Here is a 23155-nt window from a genome sequence, read left to right as displayed (position 1 = left end):
AAGTGCATGCCTTAGTGACGTGTGCGCTTCAAATGCTCTCCTTACGCACTTCCCTGATAGAATCTCCAACACAACATTTGCATCATAAAGTACAGTTAAGGTGGACTCGAAGAATCAGCATTATTATATGTATCTCACCCGGTCTAAGCATCCAGGTCTTTTTTAGCCATAGCTAATTTTAAAAATGGGATTACAAAGGCTAAGATCCAATGTTACAACTGATTTTGATTCTGGGGTGACAACAGATGTTATTTCCTCCAACTTCATAAAGAATGTGAGCTGTATTTATGTGCTTGCTGTGCTGGCATCTATGAGTGGGAGTACACACACTATAGTTTCTTTAGTTGGAGGATAACATAATTGACTGTAAGCTGACCAAGTCGGAACTGTAGTGAGTGGTTCTGATGTTGTCTTACATACATCAGTCTCGGTTTCGTCATTGAGATTACAATGTGTCTCCAGCAACTCTTCATCCAACCATTCTTGAAAATCTCTAAACGGCAATCATCCAAAGTAGGTCCTCAAGCCTATTGGAATTACAAAATAACCCTATTCCTCTCCCTATAATCAGCGATTTGACTTACAGGATTATGTAGTCTACACCCTTTGGGAATGTTGCAAGACATGACCTCAGACAGGGACTGGAAATGTATGCAGTGATTGAAGTGATGATGATCCTGATATTTCAATTGGACATAGGAAATCGGACTCCTCCTTCTCCTGATAGACCACCATTACTGTACCGTGCAAAGTTCCTTGAGATAGTCAATGTTGTCTGCATCACAATAGACAAATCTGCCTTTGACCAACTCTGAGAGAACGTAAGATCCTTCATACATGTCCATGGGCCTCATTACGACCTCGGCGGTAGCCAATGCCGCTGTTAGCGGCATGGCTGCCGCCGAAATCGCGTCCGGGTTCCCAGAATGAGGAATTACCGGGCCATTCCGAGTTCGGAGGGCCCGGTAATTCCTCCTTCTAGGAACCTGGACCTTCCCCATTCAGCCCCTATAGGGCTGAATGGGAATGGGCGAGGGAGCAAACAACGGGCCGATTACGAGCAGCCCGTTGTTTGCTCCCTCCTCCCCTCGCGGGACCCGGTCTGCAGACCGGGTCCCGCGAGGGGACCTCGTAATCAGGCGGGACGGGGTTGATGGCACCAGCACCTTTACCGGAGCCGTTAACCCGTCCCGCCTGGGTTATAATGAGGCCCCATGAGTTTCTTGACCTCTGTGGCTATCTGTGTCTGAAACCGAAGGACTCTGGTGTAATCTATAGAAGCTCCCATGCTATGCAGAAGTTGAATGATGAATCTGCTGCGGATAGCTGTTCGAATTGTGAGCCCAACTGCAACTTGCAAGGGCTTTTCGTCTGTATGCAATGGGGTAGAAGTGCGTGTGCAGGAAGGTTGTCGTGGTGATATCATTGTATAAATAAACATCTGTGACAATTTATGATGAGCCTTGTTCATTACAGTCATATCCCGCTTTTCTGAATTACTTTTCATATGCATTTGTCCTTGACAGCACCACTTATAAAAAATAACAACTTCCTTTGGAACAACATCTGCCTAATTCACTTCTTCAAAACTTCCAGTGAATTTCCAGTTTTCACTAGTTATTATGGCTCGCCATAAAAATCGTAGCTGCTCATGGTTTTCTCTCAATATCCTCAAATTCTTTTTCTGCATGAGATACTGCAACATCTGCTATTACTTTTAACGAGACTCGTTGTGGTTCATTTACCCTTTTGGGATTACTCAATATAATGGCAATGCATTCAAGCTCTTCTTATATGAATTTTTATTTATTTTCTTGTTTTCATCTGTCCTTCTTGTACACCATTGTTTTCTGCAATTTTCTGTAAAGCTTTTCAATTTCCCCCAATTGTTGTTGCTTTGCCTTCAAGGGGAAAATCACTGACTGCAGATACAAATTCTGCATTTGTTGCTTCGAAAGACAGTGAATTTGGCTGCATCTTTGCACTTAGTGTAGGCTTGCGTCGTAAGACATTCACTGCATGTGTGTTTCAACATAGCTTCTGATATGCAATTTCCCTTGCGTGAGGGTCTCCAGGTTCTGTACAGCCGCCAAGACGAATCATCAATGGTTATTGTTAGACAGTTCGACTGCTCTCTTCAAATTGATGCCTGCTGAATCAGTTGCTATCAAATATAATTGATTTCTTCTTTTTCCTTTTTTATTACAAAAGAAGCAATTATTTCTGTTGTACATAGGTATTTTTGATCTTGTAGTGTAGTTTCGTTTTACTTCTTCCCCTTCTTAATGGCTGGAGATAGATGGTTTTGGCTCATGTAACTGCTCTCCATACAATCTGTTGCTTCGATCCATGTTTGCCTTATGAGTTCATTGCTTGTAGCATTCCGAATGCCATTATGCTTTTTCATTTTTCAGTTCTTCAGGTGTGAAATTGCCTAATCGTAGACTTATTTCAAGTATTTGTTCCACTCGGCTCTCTTCTTAAAACACTCTAAAAGCTTTTCTTATAATTTTGGATTAACCAGGGGAGATTTCTTTCTTTGTTGACATAAAATACCCAAGGAGGAAAAGTCAGTTGTCTGTTTTATTTTCTTGGCTGATGGTGGAAGTTCTACTTTTAAATGTGTTTCGATATCTGGGGGTATCGACATTTTATAAATATTGATTTTACTGGAAGATAGAATCAAATTTCACGCTTCAACTGCTCTTAAATAATGTTCACATTTTCTAGCCAATTACCGGAACCTGTAACAAAATAGAAGGAACCCATTTTAACAATCATCAAAAACAAACTGTGAACAGAAACTTCTAAACAATAAGAGATATCAAATTATTTTAAGGACCTTCTTTATTCCCTTTTTTTGGTTAGCAAAAAGGTCCTTAGAAAATATTTGATAGGATAACTCTGAAAGTAGTTATAGATCAACTTCTGATTCATATATTGTAGCAGTGGCCATCTTCTATTAATGACATCACACAGGCCCTCTGCCCCAAATTCAGACAAAACACCTGGTAATACATGATTATATGCTTCATTTGCAATGCAGCCCCGGTATTCATAACTTTCCTTCATTCAAAATCCCACAGAATTTAATATTCCCCAAAGCTATAATGCACATGACAGAGAATATTCAATGAAGAACTTTCTAATATGCAGAATAAAGCAGCAGGAGTAGTAGGTCAAAGGGCAGAAAGGGACAAATACTAAGAGAAACAGCTCTTTCAAGTGACTTACAAACTCCCTCTTTTTATAACATATCTGTTGTGACACACCCAGGGTTCTCATGCAGTGTAATGAAGCACAATAAGAAGCTGAATTGTGCTACCAGTTCAGTTTCAAAGGAGCCATTTTAGTTTGGGTTATTAGGTGATGCTTAGTTTGGGCTATTATGTGGCAATTTAGCACCACCTATAAGTCGAAACTATTGCATTAGAGTATGGATAGGGAGAAATGGCATATGAGGGACACAAAGCTTGAAGGTGTCGTTTGGTTATTTGCCCACCCATTGACTGCCCATGGCTATGCCATTCCCTATGGCCATTCCCACCCAGTTCCTGCCCCTCTCCACCCAAAACACTTCATCATGGGAACTCTTTGAGCTTGCTTTAACAAGCCTTACCATCAAACATTTGTACTGAAAGTGCCTGGCAGTGTTTTTTCAAAGCAGTCTTCTGAGAGTTAATTGGAGTTGTGAATGCACTACTGGTGTAATACAAATGTCTTAACCAGGTCTGCCTTCAGCCGTTCGATTTATAAGCTTCTCCTTCACACAGTTATTTGCCAGGCACTGCTATTAGATGCCCATGTACTCACACCATTTTGCAACCACTACCATCAATGGCCAGTTAATACCACTACTGCAGTGACTGGAAAGTTCCTTTCCCATGCCTACAGAAAACCCCAAACTGTTGGCATTGCAAATGCTTGTTACTGGTTGGGGCTGAGGGCCAGAGGAAGGACAATATACACGGGCAATGGTGAGTGAAGTGTTCCTATGAGAAGAGGGGGGGGGTGAAGGCTTGTGGAAGGTTAGAAAGTGGGAGGAAATAAGGATGGGCCCATTAACAGACATGGCATAAGAAGCCAGAGAAACTTGGTGGGGTATAGGAGGGTGGACTTGGATGGCAGTGAAAAGATGGCTTCAGGACAACTTTTTCAGACCTCAACATTCCTTTTAGAAATCGTGTGTTTCAGGGGCTTATGCAAAAGTTGCTTAATTTAGTTAGCCAAATTGATATTTTCCAGAATTAATTAATTTGTTACATAATGGCTAAATACTTTACAGTGGTGGCCGAGGAATATGGATTCATTTGGTCACATTTCTGGGAGTGGAAGAGGCGGGAAGGCCCACACATCGCATTGGTGGGGCTGCTAATGAAGGTGGGCATAGGAAGTAAGCAGAACGTCCAGGAACAAGCTCGTTCCAAAAACTCATTCACAGGTCCCAAAATGTATAATGTGTTAAATAATAATTACTGCACCCTAAAAAATTGACCTTGCATCCGCGCCTCCGAATTAACGCTACAATCAAGTGATCAGAACAACAGCTGCTTGAGGTTTTTATGCAACAAAGGAAAGAGAGTAGTTGATAGGGGTGCACTTGTTATAAACCCATGGTCTCGTGAAACACACATTGTATTATACAAAAGATACTGCATCCATTTTCTGGTGGTAAGCAGGCCACATTTTATTGCAGAAAATTCTCCCAAAACCTTGACGGAACCCCACGTGTCTTTACATAAACCATAATTGGTTACCATGACCTCAACATTGACACTAGCAACCCTGCTGCGCCGCCAGCTGCCGGTTTGGCCTACTGGCTGTCTGAGCTGTTCCAGGGTTACTTGAGGAATTCAGTGTCCAGCCTGACAGTCCATCGGCCAAGCCTGGACTCCATTTCCACCCAATCGGCGACCCGAGTGGCCACCCTGACCGTCCATGCCGGTTTGGCCTACTGGACGCGAATGGACCCCTCACCCAACCAATCCGGGTAGTCAAATCATAGTTTATCTTAGTTCAACATTTTGGTCATGGTTCGAACATTTTCATGATCCATTGTTTAGGTCCCCATCAACAGCGCCAACAAAATGCAACACTCAATAGATCAAACTTTGAGCTTCCTAAAACAAATGTACACAAGCCATAATCCGGTTCATCGCTAACAACAACTCTGCATGCATAAGGAGTTGGACGGGTGGGCTAACGTCTTCTAAGGCGCGGGCGGCAGGAAAGAGGATGATGAAGGGGCTCTTTCTCTTTATATGCAACAGGCCCCACCGGAAGGCAGGCTGCCCCTAACTTCCGCCCCCTCGCCCCTCCTCATTGTCCCGCCCCTTCCCCCCAGAAGCCACAGCAATAGGGACCTCCGGGGCCCAGCCATTGCCCACAAGTCAGCACCTAATAGAGCCACTCATACAGGCGCATGGCACCGCCTCCAGATACACTGTGTGAGTTTTCTCAGGAAACATTCCAACAAGCCGCTATTTGAACACAAGCGCAAACCAAACACAGTCCACACCAAAAGGGCACTACCAAATTCAGAAATGAGACCCTTTTGGGAATGAAAAGGTTTGTATGCATCTCAGGTTGGTAGATTTCTCCACCACTAACAAATGATCACACATTTTGTGGGTATTTCAACATTGAGAAACATAATCAGGTACTGAGGGAACTCATAGTTCTAAACATTTTGAAATTGTATGTGACGGGTTGTTGCAGGTGAGCTGAGAATAACTTCCTATTATGTATTTTTGCTTGGGTGCTTGTTTGGGTAATAGATGTAATTGTCAATTATTAATGTCTACCGTGTACAGCTTTAGAAAGGGTGGAAGGTTCACGTTGGCAAACTGAGAGAAAGTGGAACATTTCTGGAGAAAGAAAACCCTTTTTTTTTTTTACATTTAACGCGTTGCTCGTTTCAGTTTGCATTGCTATGTTTCTGGAGCTTATTAGGTCGCCTCCTGTCGCATTAGGTCTTCCAAGAAAACATGGTAGGATTGTGGGTCGGTGAAGGGAGAGTAGACGGAAGGTTCATATGTGAGTACTGCGAGTACAGGTGAGCATGCACTTTGTGCTTGTACTGTGTCAAATTGAACTCTTTGGGGGTCATGTTCTAAGAACTGAGGAATGGTACAAATTGGGGTAAAAGTGGCAACACAGTTTTACAGGAATTTTTACAGAACTGCAAGATTTAAAAAAAAACGTTTGAATTTTTATTTATTGGGAAACATGTCAGAGTACAGCGGGTTACATGTTGTTTTCAAGGTACATAGGTAGACAGGTGTGTTACTTTTCAAGAGGCTGCAGTCGGTAGGTATCCTGTATACATACATTACTTTTCACCTTAAAGAACTTTAGTTAGAGGATTTGTCTTAAACCAGTTATTTAATGACAGTTAATGAGGAAGGTTAGACAGGTATGTATGGAACTCGGACCATATATTCTCGGAGGCGGGATGTGGGGGGCAATGAGCTTGTGTATTGTCCCTCAAAGTCTTGGGCCCAGGTTAGTGCGGCCATCCAGGCTTTATAGCATCTCTGAAGCCCACATCTCTGAGCGATCATGCAACCTGTGTTCACGAATGCACGCGTTTTCTTATTCGGTATTTTGTTTCATACACCAAACAGGGCACCCAGAGGGGAGCGTTCAAGAGGGCTGTCTAATATGTCAGAGAGAGTTTGCAGTACCCTGTCCAAGAAGGACACTATTTGAGCGCAAGACCAGAATATGTGCATATGGTCAGCTGAGTCAGCCTGACATCTGGTACAAAGGTGTACTGTATTCTGGGTAATTTTGCTTAGTTTGTTTTTGGGGGTGTAGTACAGTCTATTCAAGAGCTTAAATTGCATACATCGAAGTTCAAAGAGAACATATTATTATTATTAACATTCCAGTATGTGTACAAATGCGCTTCCACTGAGCATCAGATGGGTCCATCCCCAGATTGTCGGACCTTCTAATGCCTGCCCTTGAGGTGGAATCAGGTTGTCTGTTCAAAAGCATTGTGTATAGTGTTGAAATTATCTTATGGGTGCTGTAGGAGTTGGCTACCTACATCACTTCTTTCGTTTCCGGTGGCTCGGATGGGGAGCAGGGCCACATTGAGTGTGTTGCCGCTTGCAATCTGTAGTATTGTAGTAATTCTAGCCCCGGCCCAGTATGTTCTTCCCGCCAGGATCGTGGTGTGATGAATATCCCATCTGGGAACAGGTGAACAAGTGCTCTGTAGCCTAGCCGACCCCAATGTGTCGCCAGTGCAGTGTTCCAGGTGGGTTCCGATCCCGGGGAATCTCCACAAGGGGAGCCATTTATAATATGGACGTATCCGGATGCTTGTTGCCAGTATTTGGCGCCAGGCTTGTAGGGTGATGGAGACTGGGTCCTACGGGTAGTCATCTTTATATGTGTGATTCATGGTGAGTGTTTTGAGATCTGATTCACCGGCTGCTAGGCAGTCTAGTTTGACGTGTGGTGCTTTTTGATTTTCCCCATACCAGTAGGGGGCATACAGGGCTTATGCGGCCAACCAGTACAGCCCAAGCCACCTCTGTCAAATGGCAGGATCATGACCAGCCATTTCTTCTGTACCGCCCCAGCATGCCACAGGAATTGTGCACAGAGTCTGTGTATTTTGGAGAAGAAAGGTTTTTCTGGCCAGACAGGGACATTAACAAATATATAGAGAAGTGTTTGCGCAAGCACCATCTTCGCCAGTGATAATTTACCAGCCATCATGATCGGTAGTGCACACCACGTATTCAACTTACTTTCCACATAGGTCTCCATAGCGCCATATTTCTCTGCTAGAAGAGATGGCCTCGTCCCTGACACCCTTACTCCTAGGTATTTAATTCAGTTGGGGGACCATTGGAGGGGGTATGTGCCTCTTGGTTGCTTGGTGTTGCTAGTGAGTGGGAGTATTTCTGACTTAGTATAAATTATTGTGAGCCCTGAGAAGACTCCCAAATGGATCACGTCCCGAAGGATGGGGTCAAGATTTTCTTGGGGTCCCTTACGTATTATAGTACATCGTCTGCATATAGTGATATTATCTCTGGCCGGCCCATGAGGAGATTCCCTGTGACCATGACGAGATCAAATTCGTGTCCGCCCGTTGCTCGATGGCTAGAGCCATCAACTTTTGTTACTCTAGCTAAGGTTCTGCCCGGTCTCTACCCCTCCCCATATTTCCTGGCTGCTTTTAGGCGTGAAAAGTAGCATACCTCCCTGAGGGCATGTGCCTCGAACTGTTCCAGTTTGGAACGTATCTGTGCTAGCACTTGCAGGTTTGAGTAGTCTGAGTACTCTTGCTCCAGACATTTGAGCTTAGATTGAGAGGAGTTGTAGGTCATTTCTTATTGTTTTCAGTACCCCCGCTTCGCCAGAGATGGACATGCCCCTAGAGGAGCGCCTAAGGCTTTTTTTCAAATAAATGCCCCTTATGCAGACCTTGAAGGCCTCCCAGCGTACACCAGCAGTAGTTGTGTCTGCTTCGTTACAAGCAAAGTATGTCTCTATGTCTGAGCGAATCTCCACCTTGTATACTATGTGACAGAGTGCTTCCAATTTGAACCGCCAGGTGCTGCATAGCCCGGGGGGTCTTCCAGTAGTTAGAGTCAGTACCATTGGGGAGTAGTCAGATAGGGTGCAGGGCAGTATCACAATGCTGCTCACTCTGCTCATTAGCAAGCCAGAGGTCAGGTACATGTTTATGCATGATGAACTGTCATGTACTGATGAGTAAAACGTGTATTGTTGCTCTTGTGGGGGGAGTGACTGCCATGCATCCCTCAGTTCTAGATATTCCATGTGTATTCGAAGTGTAGGATAACATAGTGCCTACTGGGGTCTAAGTCTTTCTTCATCACAGTGAATTTCACAGATTTATGAATTAGTGACATGACCCCCCTAGATTGGGTGGAGTATGAGGTAAAGACTCTATTTGCCCCCCCATGATGCTGCGATGCCCGTGGATGGCCCTTCCCTGGCGTGTCTCCTGCAAGAGAAGAATTTTTACCTCATGCCTATTCGCATATGCCATAATGCTGCGTGATTTGGTGTAGTTCCCTATCTACCTAACATTCCAAGTCATCACTTTCAATTCCATTGCAATAGGATTGACATTTTGGGTGGAAGCCCCACCGACCTTTGCTCACAAATTCCATCTTTAATGATTCAACCAATTCCAACCTTGTACTCTGCTGCCATATGCTTTTCCCATTTTACTCCCATGTTTGGTTCTAAAGCGCAACTGGCGCGTACACTTCTGGAAAGGTTTCATGATAGCCTAGGTCCCGACGGCCACCCTCACTGCCCTCCACAACCTAGCAGTGTGAATCCCTCTTACTCCCCTCTCACTCCCCCCATGGCCTACCACAACTTGGCCACCTTCTCTTGTCTTGACACAACATTACCTTAGCAGTTGCTTTGCGGTTAGCTGCTGCCGCGGCGGCCCGCTTCACAAGTTTGTTGCAGGATAATGCGTTCAAGTGTGTGTTAGTGGCAGTGGTAGGTTACACCTCGGTGCTATGTGTTCATTGTAGAATAAAGGGTAGCTGAAAGGGTGAGTCAGAGCATTTCTTTCAAAATGGTGGTGGGTTATCCTCATCCCTTTCGTTCTCGATTGGCTGGGATCGGCATTTGTGCCTCAATACATTTTACGGAGATGGAGAAATCTAGGAAGATTCATATTGTTTGTGAACCCATTCGTAGTTCCTTTTTAACTCTGGCGAGGCGCAGGAGATGGTCTCTGTCGCAGATACTTAGGAACTTCTCAATGATGGGTTATGGAAAATCGCCCGGTTTTCGTTTGGGGGCGAGTGCACAATGAGCCCATTCCACCGCGCAGAAGGAGGATAGTTCTGGGCCTCACAAGAGATCCTTGAGTAGATCTTCCACTGCCTGTTCCATGCACCCAGTTATCTGGGACCCCAACAATTCTTATGTTATTCCTCCTGGAGCATGATTCTAAATCATTGCATTTGGATTTCACTGCTTTCATGTCTTTCACCAGAGTTGCCACAGTGTTGTGGAGGCCTTGTACAGTATCATCCGTCTCCCCAATCCATGTCTCTGCCTTTGTGATGCGTACAGCTTCCTTGGTGTCTGCGACCTCATAGAACGACGTTGGCTGTGATATTGTCCAGGGAGCAACTGTTGCAAATGTGTCCATGGCCCGTGTCCCCCCCCTGAGCCTCTGGTCATGGTGGTTGATGCTGGGGTTGTACCAGAATCTCAAGTTATGAGTCCTGACCTAGCGCTACCTCTCCCTGAGCACACCGGTCGAAAGCCCAATGTGCAAGGTTGGTACAGGTTCCCAGTGGAGGGCAGCCGGCACAGTCCAATGTTTGTTGGGTTCTATTGGACTGGGGCTTAGTTGGTAGGATCAGCAGTGGTTGAATGCTGCAGTGGGTAGGCGAGAGCCCAGGGTTGTGGCTCGTTTCTTGTTGGTCCGTGACTCATGGATATTTGGATGGTCTCGTAGTTTAGGCAAGGGGGTCACGTGGCTGAGGTTCCGGTGTAGCCAAGACACCTCTAGGCCCTGCGATGTACAAACCGATGTTGAGACAGGTCCTGGGAGGTCACCAGTGCAGCCGTGCTATTATGTGTTTGTGCTACTGTTAATTCTAGCCCTGGTTATGTAGGTGCTCTGTTGCGGCTGGCTATGCCCCAGTCTATAGTTCTGTTGCTGCTGATGCTTCCTCAGATTCGATGTAATTTATATTAGTTCAGGTCCAGCAAGCCTTTCATCTGTTGCCGTTTTTGGTCTTGTTTGTGTTTGGTGAGCCGCCAGGTTGAATAGGCAGCAGGGGTTGAGCAGGTTTGTGCTGCGCAGACGTTAAGTGCAGCGGCCACTCACTCTATGTGGCTGGTGTTTGTGCCGTTTCTCGACATTGTATGGCTGGTGGCTGGGCCAGCCTTTGCCCCCCCCCTATGTGGCTGGATATTCTGTCGGTTTTGTAGCTTAGGAGGTAGGAGAGCGTTGGCGGCCGTAGAGGGTGGAGGCGGGGATCATGGCAGTAATGTTGGGTAAGTCGCATAGGTCATACAGCTTGAATCTGTGTAATCGCGGTGCCTGGGCAAAAGTGCCTTTGCAGGACCGGCTACAGGACCACGTCTAGGCTCCATCTGTGTCTGTGCGTGAGGGGGGCTCACTCCAAGCAATTGTCCAGTTGGGGCAGCAGTGGCCACTGGTGTTCGTGCAAAAATGCTGTAGGGGTTGGTGGGCGCTGTATCAGTTTTAGCGTGGATTGCAGCCAGGAAGGCAGCCAGCTCGGAAAAGTTGTGAGAGTCCCCGGGTGGCGCGAGTTGGGAGAGGTCCTGGGGGCAGGTGCCCGCTCCTCTGCCTGTGTTGCGGGGTCTCCAGAGATGTATAAATGTCTCCTGCCCAGGAGGCCGCCGCACGGTCCAGTGTGGAACCAGATTATGTATCCGATGGAACGCCAGTTGTAGTGTGGTAGGGGGCCCCATGGTAGGATTCTTATGTCGGGGGGCAATGCACTCACCAGTAGCACTTCGTAGTAAGGCAGCCGGTACATCTTCTCGACAGCTCCTGGTGCAGAGGTAGTCCACCTCAGGGCCTCGTGCAGCAATCACCTCCAAACGAGCGGTGTTCCAGCAGGCCTGTCGCTGCCCTGCATGAGCAGGAGAGGCACAGGGTTCACGGCATCCACTTTCCCTCGCATGTGTCTTGGCAGATCAGCGCCCCGGCAGCTCCTTTCCTTCCGGGCCAGGGGTATCTCAAAGTTCTGCAGCAGGTCTCCCGGTCTCCGGTTTCTCCCCCAAATTGAACCAATTGATCAGCACTGTTGCGGGCACTGATGCTCCTAATTAGAGTATGCGAGTTTCAGTATTTCCGCCACCACGACCAGTTTTCAGCGGGCCGTTAGCAGAGCTGCAGTACTGGGAAGCCATCTTGGTGGCTGCTCTGCAGCAACTCCCCCCCCCCCCTCTTGTATGATTTTTATGATTTGGCAGGGGGAATTAGAGAGCAGAGTAAGCTTCACACTTCTGCTTGGTTATCCTGCCAAATCATAGAAGATACCCCCTCGCCAATGGCGTGTCCAAGGAGTGGCCTGGGGTGGCACGTGCTGCCCCTGGAATCTGATTGCCATCCTAGGTGCCACCCCATTATCCTAAACTATGATTATTATGTGTTTGTGCGCACCTACTTCATGCCTTCCCTGCATAAGTCATTGCCCCACTTGGGCCATCCCACTCAAAAGAGAGTGTGGATACGCCACTGCGCCTCACTCCTCAACATTCTCCCTTCCTCATGCGAGTCCTCATACTTAGCAAACAGGTGACATACGTGTCTCACCACAGCAAGTAGCACTGCCACCTTTGGAAAGTGGTTTGCAATCTGGCAATCCTTTTACAATCCTGCCCTTTGTTAGCCCGTGCAATGCTCTGAAACAAATTAATTAGGGCTCCTGATATTTTGATGTGAGTAATGTAAAATAAATACATAAAACAGCCATAAAACCTCTAAGCATTCATTTTAACTATGCTCCCCATTTTCATGCATTTCCATGGCGGAGAAGGGGCATGGATCATAATTTATTATTCTGCCTTGCCCTTCCCCTGTGCCATACAAATGTGATAGCATTTATCCTGCATGGCCTTTTCATGCTGCCATAATGGTATAGATGTCAATGGACACACATTTCGGTCTAGCTGGTTACATATCAAGTCTCCTGCACTAGCGCTCTGTCATGACCTCCCTAAGCACCCATCTACGTGCCTGACCTCTTGGGTTGCTCACTGGAGCCTAGCCAGCCCCCCAAAGTCCTAATCCTGGCCGGATGCACCCACGCATCTAAAGCCGCCACTGAGAACTTCACGAATACCTGGTCTTCGGTCCCCCAAGTACGTTCTAAAAGCGCTTTCAGGCCATCCAAATGGAAAAAGGCTCTATATAAATAATTACTACAATCCAATGCTTGTTACAGCAGGAATTCATTGTAAATGCTGCCAGACATGTGTAAATGGCAGGCAGCATTTACTCAATGTGCACTGGGCAGTGCAAGAGAGAGGCGTGAAGGCACTTTCACCTTGACTTTACGCCCTCGTTTTTGCACTCTTAAGAGCAAATGATGACAATTGCAAAGAGGGGGGCCTGTATGCACCTAAGCGTAAACGTAACAAGTCCCCTCCACGTAATTTGCGGGTGTTTTGTAAAAGGAGCGTCATTATGTTGCTTGTGCATGGATCTGACCAATCACTTTGCCGTGTGCGGCTGCCGCTACGCATCCTACGTGCAGCCGGCTTGACCTGCAGTATGGGCCTGGAGGCCTCACGCTTGCCTCGGCTCTCAAGGTTTTTGCGGATAATGGCGGTGGGAGGCAGCACAAGCGTGTATGTCGCCTGACCCATATTCGTGGCATACCCTATAGTACCAGGGGATTAACAATTCCTGAAGAACAAGCCTTAATTTTTAAAGCAGCTGAGACTTTACAAAATCCGAAATATCAGCTTAATTACGCATAGAAGATTAGCGAATAAGCAGAGGGACCCAAACAGTGCAGACAGTGTTCAAGCTTCTTATACAAGGACGATCAAAGTGCGCAAGCATTATCCACACGTTTCCGCTGGTCTTGTTCCATTGGAAAGGTCTTTGTAAAACGAACGCTCCTCAGCTTGTAACACCATTGAGTTGCATAGTAACTAGGTTATGTAAAGGGCAAATTGGCGTCCATTAATAACAACAGATGGTATTTATCAGCAATGTCCGGCGCGGGTAAAGTGGCACGAGCTGCTTTTAAGGGCACCTAAGCGGTCATGTTCAGCAGCTCTGCAGAGTCTGAGAAAATGGCTCCATGTCGTGACAGCGTCTGATCGCGGGTTGAAGTGATGACAGCATCGAATTCATTTAAACGATTGGATTTCTAGCTGTGACATTTCAGCTTGCGATGTTGCCACTTATGCAGGTGTTTCACATCTGTAAGGAAAACAAGAGAGGTGATGGCTGCAAGGTTTGGAATTCATCTTAATCGCTGGCGCAGCTCTGGGCAACCCTACGTTCTTCGCCTACCAGGCCCTTACCGGAAGGGGAAAGACCATATGCAAGTCATGCTTGGTCCCACCCCAAAAGGGACAGTCCAGCCCAAACCGCTTGGCCACATCCCTTCTGCACGAGCCACCAGCATCCCCAGATAGCTCCTCTTTTGTTTCACACCTGTATCCAGAGAGGGTGCACTGGGCCTGGTGACCAGTTCCGCAGTACACATTTCTGCAGTAACAGAATTACCACCAGTTGTGCCCCAGCGCCCAGTTCCGATGTTGTTGGGGGTAACTCTGCCACTTTACCCTGACATTTTAGAGGATTTACCAGAGCAGAATGACAACTTACAGTCAAGCATCCACAATACCCAAGGAGTCCTGTGGACTCTAAAAATAGGAACTAACACCACCATCAGTGCATTCGTAATCTTGCTATAACTTTGCATGACCAAGTGGAGGTCTTGGAGGTATAGGTAGGTGTGGTTGGCCCCATTTCTTCTGAAATCACAGCTAAGCTCGTAATGGGGACCGTTTTCTTATCCCTAAACTAAACATTTTTAAACAAAGTTGCCCCATTTTCTGGCTCTCAATGAACAAGCAATTAAATATCAGATGTTGCATTTGAGCAAGACGGTGGAATGTTGCAGAGAGCGAGAGACATTTTGAAAGCAGAACCTTTTACAGTATCTTAAGTATGCTTTTATTTTCTAGAATGCAAAACCACACTGATCCGAGCATGCCATGCGGCTTGAGAGTAACAGTAGTGGGACCTCTAAGGGCCTAATTCATGGAAGTGCTTTATAATGGCAAAACCCCATTGGAAAACGCTCTGTGAATTAGGCCCTAAATGAGCACCACCTACCTAACTACCCCAATCATAAGAAAAGAACTGTGTGTTAGACCCATTCCTTCCTCACCACCTCCATCACAGAGGAAAATACTTCATTAATTCCTCTCTTATAGCGCGCTTAATACCTGAGACCAATCCCTTAGTGTGAGACCGGGATTCAAACCTGTGTTGCTGGCGTTGTTTTGCTTCCAAGACAAACGCTTTGCCCCTGAGCTATCCTCCCCTTGTCCTCTAGGTAAAATAGTTGTCAAGACGCCACGAATCAAGGACTGTGCACATCAGGGCATACATGGGATAAGTTGCTGCACCATCAAGTCACTACGGGCCAATCTCCGGGGGGTTGAGCAGATGACACCTATTCAGCTCTATTCATGTAGTTCATTAAGTGAGGTCCATAGCTCCAGGTACATGTCCTCCTCATGTGACTTTACATAAATATGTTTCTCAAACCTTGATAACAACTGGCAGGTTACTTTAAGTGCCAGGCTATTATGCAAGTTTATGCAAAGAGGACAAGCATACCCGTCCTTGGAAAATTAAGGGGTTGAAATCCAGTCAGCCACCAATTAATTCTTCGTGGTTTTCTGTACTTTGGCACTCAGTCTTTTTGATATGATCAGTGCATTTAAATCAGTTCATGGCCTTATAGAAGGGATAGGTAGTTGTCATGACGCCAAGCAGGGCCAAGCCGAGATCCTATCAGTTTACAATCATGTGACATGTCTAACCTACCAAGCATGTCAAAATACAAGCCTATTGATCTTTGACAGTGGATCTGCGTGAAATGACCGAGTTGAAAAGTCTGACTACCAAAAGTCTGTTCCCCCCCATTTGTTCGCATATATATGTGGGGGGAGACCCCCACGGCCACCCCACCTTATGTCTATACATTTTCTATTAACTTTACCGCCCCACATATACATATGCGAACAATAAAGATTGCCCATGCGACTAGCGCAGGAAGTCTTGATTCTATTAAAGACACGGAGGCGAGCATTATGCTTATTCTTCTTTAATTACTGCTAACCACAGCTTTTAAAATCTTCTTTCGTTTTCATGTATAACATTTTTTTTTTTTTTAACTTGAATAACAAAGAAAAAGGAAAATATGAAAACATCATCTTTCCAAAACATCACAAAACTACTCTTCCCATGAGGCTTCTCTGTCTAGTAGTCCCCAGCCTCTTTTTCAATGTCCAATCAGTCCATCTTCCTCACTATAAACCCCTGAAACTCCGGGTCCCTTCCTCTTCTTTTGCAGCGTATCCAATAACTGAACAAAGTCCAACTCCAATTAAATTCTCAAAACTCCAACCGAAAAGTCTTTTTTTTTTTTTTTTATCCTCGACAACTGGCTGTGCTCTAAATTCGCTGAACTGACTCCTTCCATACTCTAATCTCTGCTATTCTTTTGCTCTTCTCCTATGCAAAAAGAAAACACATGTTAGGGAAGGGAAATACAGTCATCATATATCATAATGAAACTTATACATAATCTATTTGAATCAATACAGACCACAACGTAACATAACACCGTATTTCATAGGGTGGGATAATGCTCGCCTCCGTGTCTTTAATAGAATCAAGACTTCCTGCGCTAGTCGCATGGGCAATCTTTATTCTATGACAAGACCGGAGGCGAGCATTATGCTTGTTCAAAGCTTTCCACCACGGCAGCAGCTATATTAGATACTGGTTTGAAGTAAAAATTCTTAAAGATTGACTCGCTTGACCAGTCTGCTGCCTTCATGATCTCCTGCAGCGGAACTCCTACTGCAAAAGCTCGTGAAGCCATTGCTCCCCTGGTAGAATGAGCTCCAAATTTAGACGCGTCTATGCCCGCCAGTTCCATAATTTCCTTCACCCATCTGGCTATAGTAGCTGATTTGACTGCTTTGTATGGCTTTATACGTGCTATAAGCAATTGCTTCACTCCATGCGGTCTAACGTCTGCTGTCGCTGCTTCATAACACTTAATGCAATTCGCTACGCACAATCTCTCATTATTTGGCCAATATGGATATGATATCACCTTAGAATTAGATTTAGTACGCTGCGCTATGGTAAACGCTATCCCATCTGGGTAATACATTTTCCTGTCTATCTCAAGCGCTTTGACATCTGAAACTCTTCTGCAAGAAACTAAGCAAAGAAGCGTAGCCAGTTTGCCCGAAAGCTGTTTCCCTGATAAAAAATTATTATCCGGCCATATCTGAAACAGCTGTATCACCTTCTGCACATCCCACAGTGATGAATACTTTGCTCCGGGGGGTTTGGACATCTTCACACCCTTCAGCAATCTGGATACTGCTGGGTGCTCCCCCACCGGAGCGCCGTCTACTAACTCGTGCCCTGCCGAAATTGCAGATCTATAAACCCCTACTGTCCTGAAAGCTCTACCTGCTACAGGAAGGGTGGCTAGGAAATTCACTACTTGTACTACAGGTGCTGAAATGGGAGATATACTCCTCCTCCTGCACCATAAGTCCCAGGCTTGCCATGCGGAATTATAGCTCCTGATTGTAGATGGAGCCCATGACATATTGATAAGTCTTGTAGCGTCTTCTGAAAGGCCCGGCAATCGCCATCTGTGCCTGAAATTCTGCACGCTATCAGATATAAGGATCGATCCTCTATCAGAGGATGGGGAACTCCTGCCGGATCCACCAGCAAGTCTGGTCTGAATGCAATCCTCTGTGGAAAATCCGTAGAAAGTTCCATCAGAACTGGAAACCAGGCTTGCGACTTCCACTCTGGCGTCACTATCACTATCTGAGCTTTGTCCCTGCGCACTTTTGCTAGTACCCTCGCCAGCATCGCGAAGGGGGGGAACGCATAATGTCTCTGTGACCCCCAGTGGTGCAGAAATGCATCGGTGCCCTGGGCTTCCGGGTCTAGTCTCCAGCTGAAGTAATTTGGTAGCTGAGAATTCAGTCTCGATGCAAACAGGTCCACGTGTAGGGGACCCCATTTCGCTTCCAGTTTCTTGAAGACGTCCCTGTGTAGTCTCCAATCGCTGTAGTCCACTAGGTGACGCAAGTTCCAGTCTGCCACTTCGTTCAGGGCTCCTGGTAGATATTCCGCCGTCACTGCGATATGTCTTTGCAGGCAGTCGTGCCAGAAATTCTTCGCTAATTCCGCTAACATTTTGGATTTGGTGCCCCCCAGTTTGTTGATATACCTCACTGCAGATATATTGTCCATTCTGAGGAGAATGCTGCAGTGCGCTCTGTCTCTGGTAAACGCTTTTACTGCAAAAGATCCTGCTAGAAGCTCTAGACAATTGATATGTAGTTCTAATTCTCCTGCTGACCATCTTCCCCCTGTTTCTAGCGTACCACATCGCGCTCCCCAGCCGGACCTGCTGGCGTCTGACTCTATGATTAGCTCTGGCACGTCGCCGAAAATGGCTCTGCCGTTCCAGGCTTCCATATTGCGTAGCCACCAGTTTAGCTCGGCCTTGCTTTCTTCGTCTAGGGGCACTAGCCGATGGTATCTCCAGCCTTTCCTCAAATATTTGATCTTTAACCTCTGAAGGGCTCGATAGTGTAATGGGCCGGGAAAAACTGCCTGAATGGAAGCTGCAAGCAGTCCCACTATCCTGGCCAGGTAACGAAGAGAGATCAGCGGTCTTTTGAGCGCTGCCTTCAGATCCTTCTTGATAGCTCTCATCTTCTGAGTCGGCAACTCTAACGTAGCCTTCTTCGTATCTATGGTGAAGCCTAAGAATTCTAGACGTCTGGTGGGCGTTAGCTCCGACTTGCTCCTGTTTACCAGGAATCCCAGATTGGAGATCAGCTCCATCGCCCAGAGGATCTGTTGCCTTAAACGGTCTTTGTCTTCGGCCATGAATAGAATGTCGTCTAAATATACAATCATCCGGCACCCTTGTTCTCTGAGTGCTGTTGCTACGGGCCTCATAAGCTTGGTGAATGCCCATGGGGCGGATGCTAGGCCGAATGGCAGGCATTTGAATTGCCAGAGTTCGCCTCTCCATCTGAACCTTAGGAAGCGTCGAAACGGTGCCGCTATGGGCACGGTAAGATAAGCGTCTTTTAGATCTAGGCGCGCAAGCCAGTCCCCCTTCCTGAGCAGATCTCCTAGTAGATGGATCCCTTCCATCTTGAAGTGTTTGTAAACTAGCCAGCTGTTGAGCTCCTTCAGATTGATCACTGGACGAATTTTGTCCTTGCGGTGCACTAGGAAAATATTGCTCAGGAAGGAAGGATCGCTCCCTATCGCTCTCTCTATAGCGTCTTTTTGCGCTAAGGTCCGAATCTCCGCATCTAAAAGAGATTCTTCCGCTTGCGTCATCTGAATTCTGAGAGGGGCCCGACTCTGAACTGGATGATCTAGAAAATCTAGTACAAAGCCTTGTACTGTCTGATGGACCCACGCGTCTGATGATAGCTCGCGCCAGCTGTGCAAATAAAGCGCTGTCCTGCCCCCTACTGGGGGGTAGGTCATTGCGTGTTCTCTCACCTGAGTTATTGTTTTGATGTCGGTAGAATCCGCGCCCTCGGCGCCCTCGCGAGCCTCGGCCTCTGTTCGGGAAGAAGGCGTCTTGCTGCCGGGTCTCCCAATACTGGGCTCTGGGGCCTTGTGCTCTTCTATTATTGAAGCGGCCGGTCGAGCGGCCTCTATATCGACCGGCCCCTGAAAAAGCTCTCCCCGGGAACACTTTCCTGATGGAGGCCTGCGCCTTTTCCAGCGCTGTGTATGTTCCAACGAACCTATTCATCTCCTTGACGAATGTATCCCCGAAAAGAAGGCCTTGGGCGCTTTCCCCAGCTTCATAGGAGGCCAAGTCCCCCAGCTTGTTATCGATCTTCAATAAAGCTGACCTGCGGCGCTCCGAAGATATGGCGCAGTTTGCGTTGCCCAGCATGCAGACTGCTCTCTGGGCCCAGCTCGCTAAGGTAGACGGGTCGACCGGTTCTCCCGTATCTCTGGCTCGCTCGGCCAGATCCATTATTTTGGCTATAGGGCCAGCAATGTCGAGCAGTTTATCTTGACATGTTTTCCATGCCCTGTCCATGCCTTTCCTAGTATCCTTTCCCGCCTTAGTAATGAAGGTCAACATTTTTGCATCGAGCTCTGGCGTATCTGCCACTTTTCCGCTCAGCTCTGGCCTTGGACATTCGGCTTTGAGTCTGAACCTAATGTCCTTTTCCATAGGCTTCCTCATCTTATGGGACATATATAGGGCTACGCGTGGAGAAGGTGTCCAGTCTGTCGATCTGGGGTGCCTTATGGTATCGGGGTCGAACATATCCGATATGTCTTCCTCCTCCGGAAGGGCCTCCACACTGCTGGCTTTGAGTTTGTCCACGCTCTTTTGCGAGACCACGCTCGCTTTGCCTATGCTGCGCACATCCTCCTCTGGCTGTTCTTGATCTGAGAACTCCGAGGATGACGAATAGGCGTCCCCTATGTTTTTCGCCCCTGGGGTAGAGGGTACGAGGTTGGGCAGGGCTGTCTTCGTAAGGAAGGCACTTTTAAGCCTGTGGAAAGCATCAGCCACCTCTAGGGATTTGTTCTTCCCTGTACTTTCGCCCGGGGGAGTAGAAGAGAGTTTTCTCTTCCGGGCCACTTTCTTCCCCTTCTCACCTTTTCGCAGAGGATCTTGTGTGGAGGTCCCTTCTCCGGGATCATCGAGCGTGCCAGCCTTCTTGCCCAGCATCTCTTCCAGGACTAATAGCCTGTCTTGCAGAGGCTTAACTCCCAGTGCTACGGCTTGCACCAATGAGTCGCCCAGCACTCTTTTGAAACTCTGGGAAAGGTCAATGTCCTCTTCCATACCTTCCTCCAGACCTCCTTCACTCCCCTCACTCCAAGCCTCCTTCTCCATGTTATAAGCCATGGAATTGTCTGTGCCGCAATGAAGGCTCGTGGGTGAGACACTCAGCCTTCCCAAGTAAAGACACCAAGGGTATGTAGAAAGTCAAATAAATGCTTTCTCCTTCTTTCCCTTTTTTTTTTTTTTTTATAACTTCTCCGGATGAGAAATGCCTCTGCTGATCCCAGGCGAAACGCTAGTTAAATAGCGAAATTCGCGTATATCTGGGTTAGAATGGAGTGGGGGAAAAGGGTCTGCAGTTCTCCTGTTCGGAACGGAATTTTGAACGCGAACTTGCGCTCCTGCGCATGCGCGCTCCGCGTTTGTTTTTAGGGTTGGTTGGGCTTGCTTCGCATACGAAGCCCAACCACCCGAAACGCGATGCCGTGCGGCCGCTGCCTGCGCCCTGCAGCGAGTGCTAGATCACTCGTGGGCTCGGCAGGTGGCCGCTCGAACAAAGAAACACCCTGGGGCGAAACGAACGCGAATTCGCGTCTCGTCAATTAAGATTTAAAGCGCACGAACGCTACGACGCTATGCCATTAATGCGCGCGCTCTCCTAACACATTAAAACCGTCTATGTCAACACAGAAACAATAGCATTATTCACTATTCCTGCGTGTACTTATCTGTGGCTCCGCAGCAAAAAAGAAGAGGAAGGGACCCGGAGTTTCAGGGGTTTATAGTGAGGAAGATGGACTGATTGGACATTGAAAAAGAGGCTGGGGACTACTAGACAGAGAAGCCTCATGGGAAGAGTAGTTTTGTGATGTTTTGGAAAGATGATGTTTTCATATTTTCCTTTTTCTTTGTTATTCAAGTTAAAAAAAAAAAAATGTTATACATGAAAACAAAAGAAGATTTTAAAAGCTGTGGTTAGCAGTAATTAAAGAAGAATAAGCATAATGCTCGCCTCCGGTCTTGTCATAGAATTGGGGGTCAGACTTTTGTACTCGGTCCTTTTGACCTCAGTCCTTTTGGCTTAACCTTTCACAGTCGCACAACATATGAGTTAGGCTGCCATTCTCTTACGGACAGACCAGCAGACATCAGAATCTGACAATCCCATTTTGTACATCCTAATTAATATGCAATAAAGACAAAAGAGTACTCTCTACAGTGAATGTCTCCGATCCAAATCCATGGGCCAGAGCAATGCCCCTCCTTCCCATTTTCTCAGGAGTTCAATTCCATGGCCAAATCCAGCCAAGCTTCTCCCAAATCTCCTCACATCTTTTGCTCTCCAGCTTCATAGTCAGGAATGCCGCGACTCCTCCTGGCGGGAAGCTGCAGATGGTTCATAAACCTGGCCTGTCCCTAAATCCATAGGTTAAAATCCCGCAATGAGTGTCAATAATTAGTATTTATTTATTTATTGAGTATGTGTAAGGTGCCTATACAACAAATGGTGTTTCCATCACTGTATTATATACCACACTAAATGTGTACTTGATATTGGGCCAGTTGTGCCTTTTTAAGGACATACGGCTTAAAGGAAAGTTTGGTGTCCAATAAGAAAGGCAGGCATTTAGCAGAAGGCGTAGAAACCCGGAAGGAAAGAACAGAAGCCAGAATTGTGCCATCTGAGCAGCTGTGTCAAGGAGCAGTAAACTATACTCTACCTTAGCCAAGCTCAATTCCAGGCGAGCCATCCATGGGGTCGCAATACTGTTCAAATAAATCGATTGATGGAAATCAATTCCCCAATGCATTACACGCTATCTAGTGTAACTAGAATCAATCACGTTAATGAGTGTATAGTCTCTTTTTTAGTGCATCCAATGCAACGTGTTCAAGAAGCAGCGCATTTAAAATGTTGACCTTTGTATAAAGTTACATTTAGATCTCTAACACATGGGACGAAAATAGCCCCTAAACAAAACTACGTACCCTAGAAGCCTGCCACTCCAAACATTCTTCTTTGTTAACCAACTTGAAATCCGCAGGGAGCTGTGTTCCCTTTCTCTTTTCTTTTCTGCCATTCTAGTTGTTTCTCCCAATTTTCTCATCATATTCACAGACACTTATTTTATTAATACAGGGTCTAATGAAATTCACGGCCCTGAGGAAGGTGGTGTACTTTTATTACACCGAAACGTACTGTTACGTTGACCCTGTCCAAATCCGCTTGAGCTATTTGGAAATTAAGTCTACAATTGGATACACATATTAATATTTGTATGTTTAAAACAAAGTCCGCAATGGAATATAAACACTAATATTTATGTTTTAAAACAGCTATTTACTAAGTACTATGTATTTATTTATGTTTTAAACTTTTAGTCTACTAATTGTGTTTGATTTTGTTAATATTATTGCAACTTAATTAGTGTTATGTTACTTTCCTCTTTGACTTTAATTACTAGCTCTGCATTTATTACATAACATGTTTCTTTAAAAAACTTTATAAAAATATATTTCTTCTTGAACAATTTGCATTTGATGCACTAAAAACGACTCCACAA

The sequence above is a fragment of the Ambystoma mexicanum genome, chromosome 14 (genome assembly GCF_040938575.1).
Source record: "Ambystoma mexicanum isolate Mex_15411 chromosome 14, UKY_AmexF1_1, whole genome shotgun sequence".
In the NCBI taxonomy this organism is placed as follows: domain Eukaryota; kingdom Metazoa; phylum Chordata; class Amphibia; order Caudata; family Ambystomatidae; genus Ambystoma; species Ambystoma mexicanum.
The sequence above is the reverse complement of the archived record's forward strand: the minus strand, read 5'-3'. Positions refer to the sequence as shown.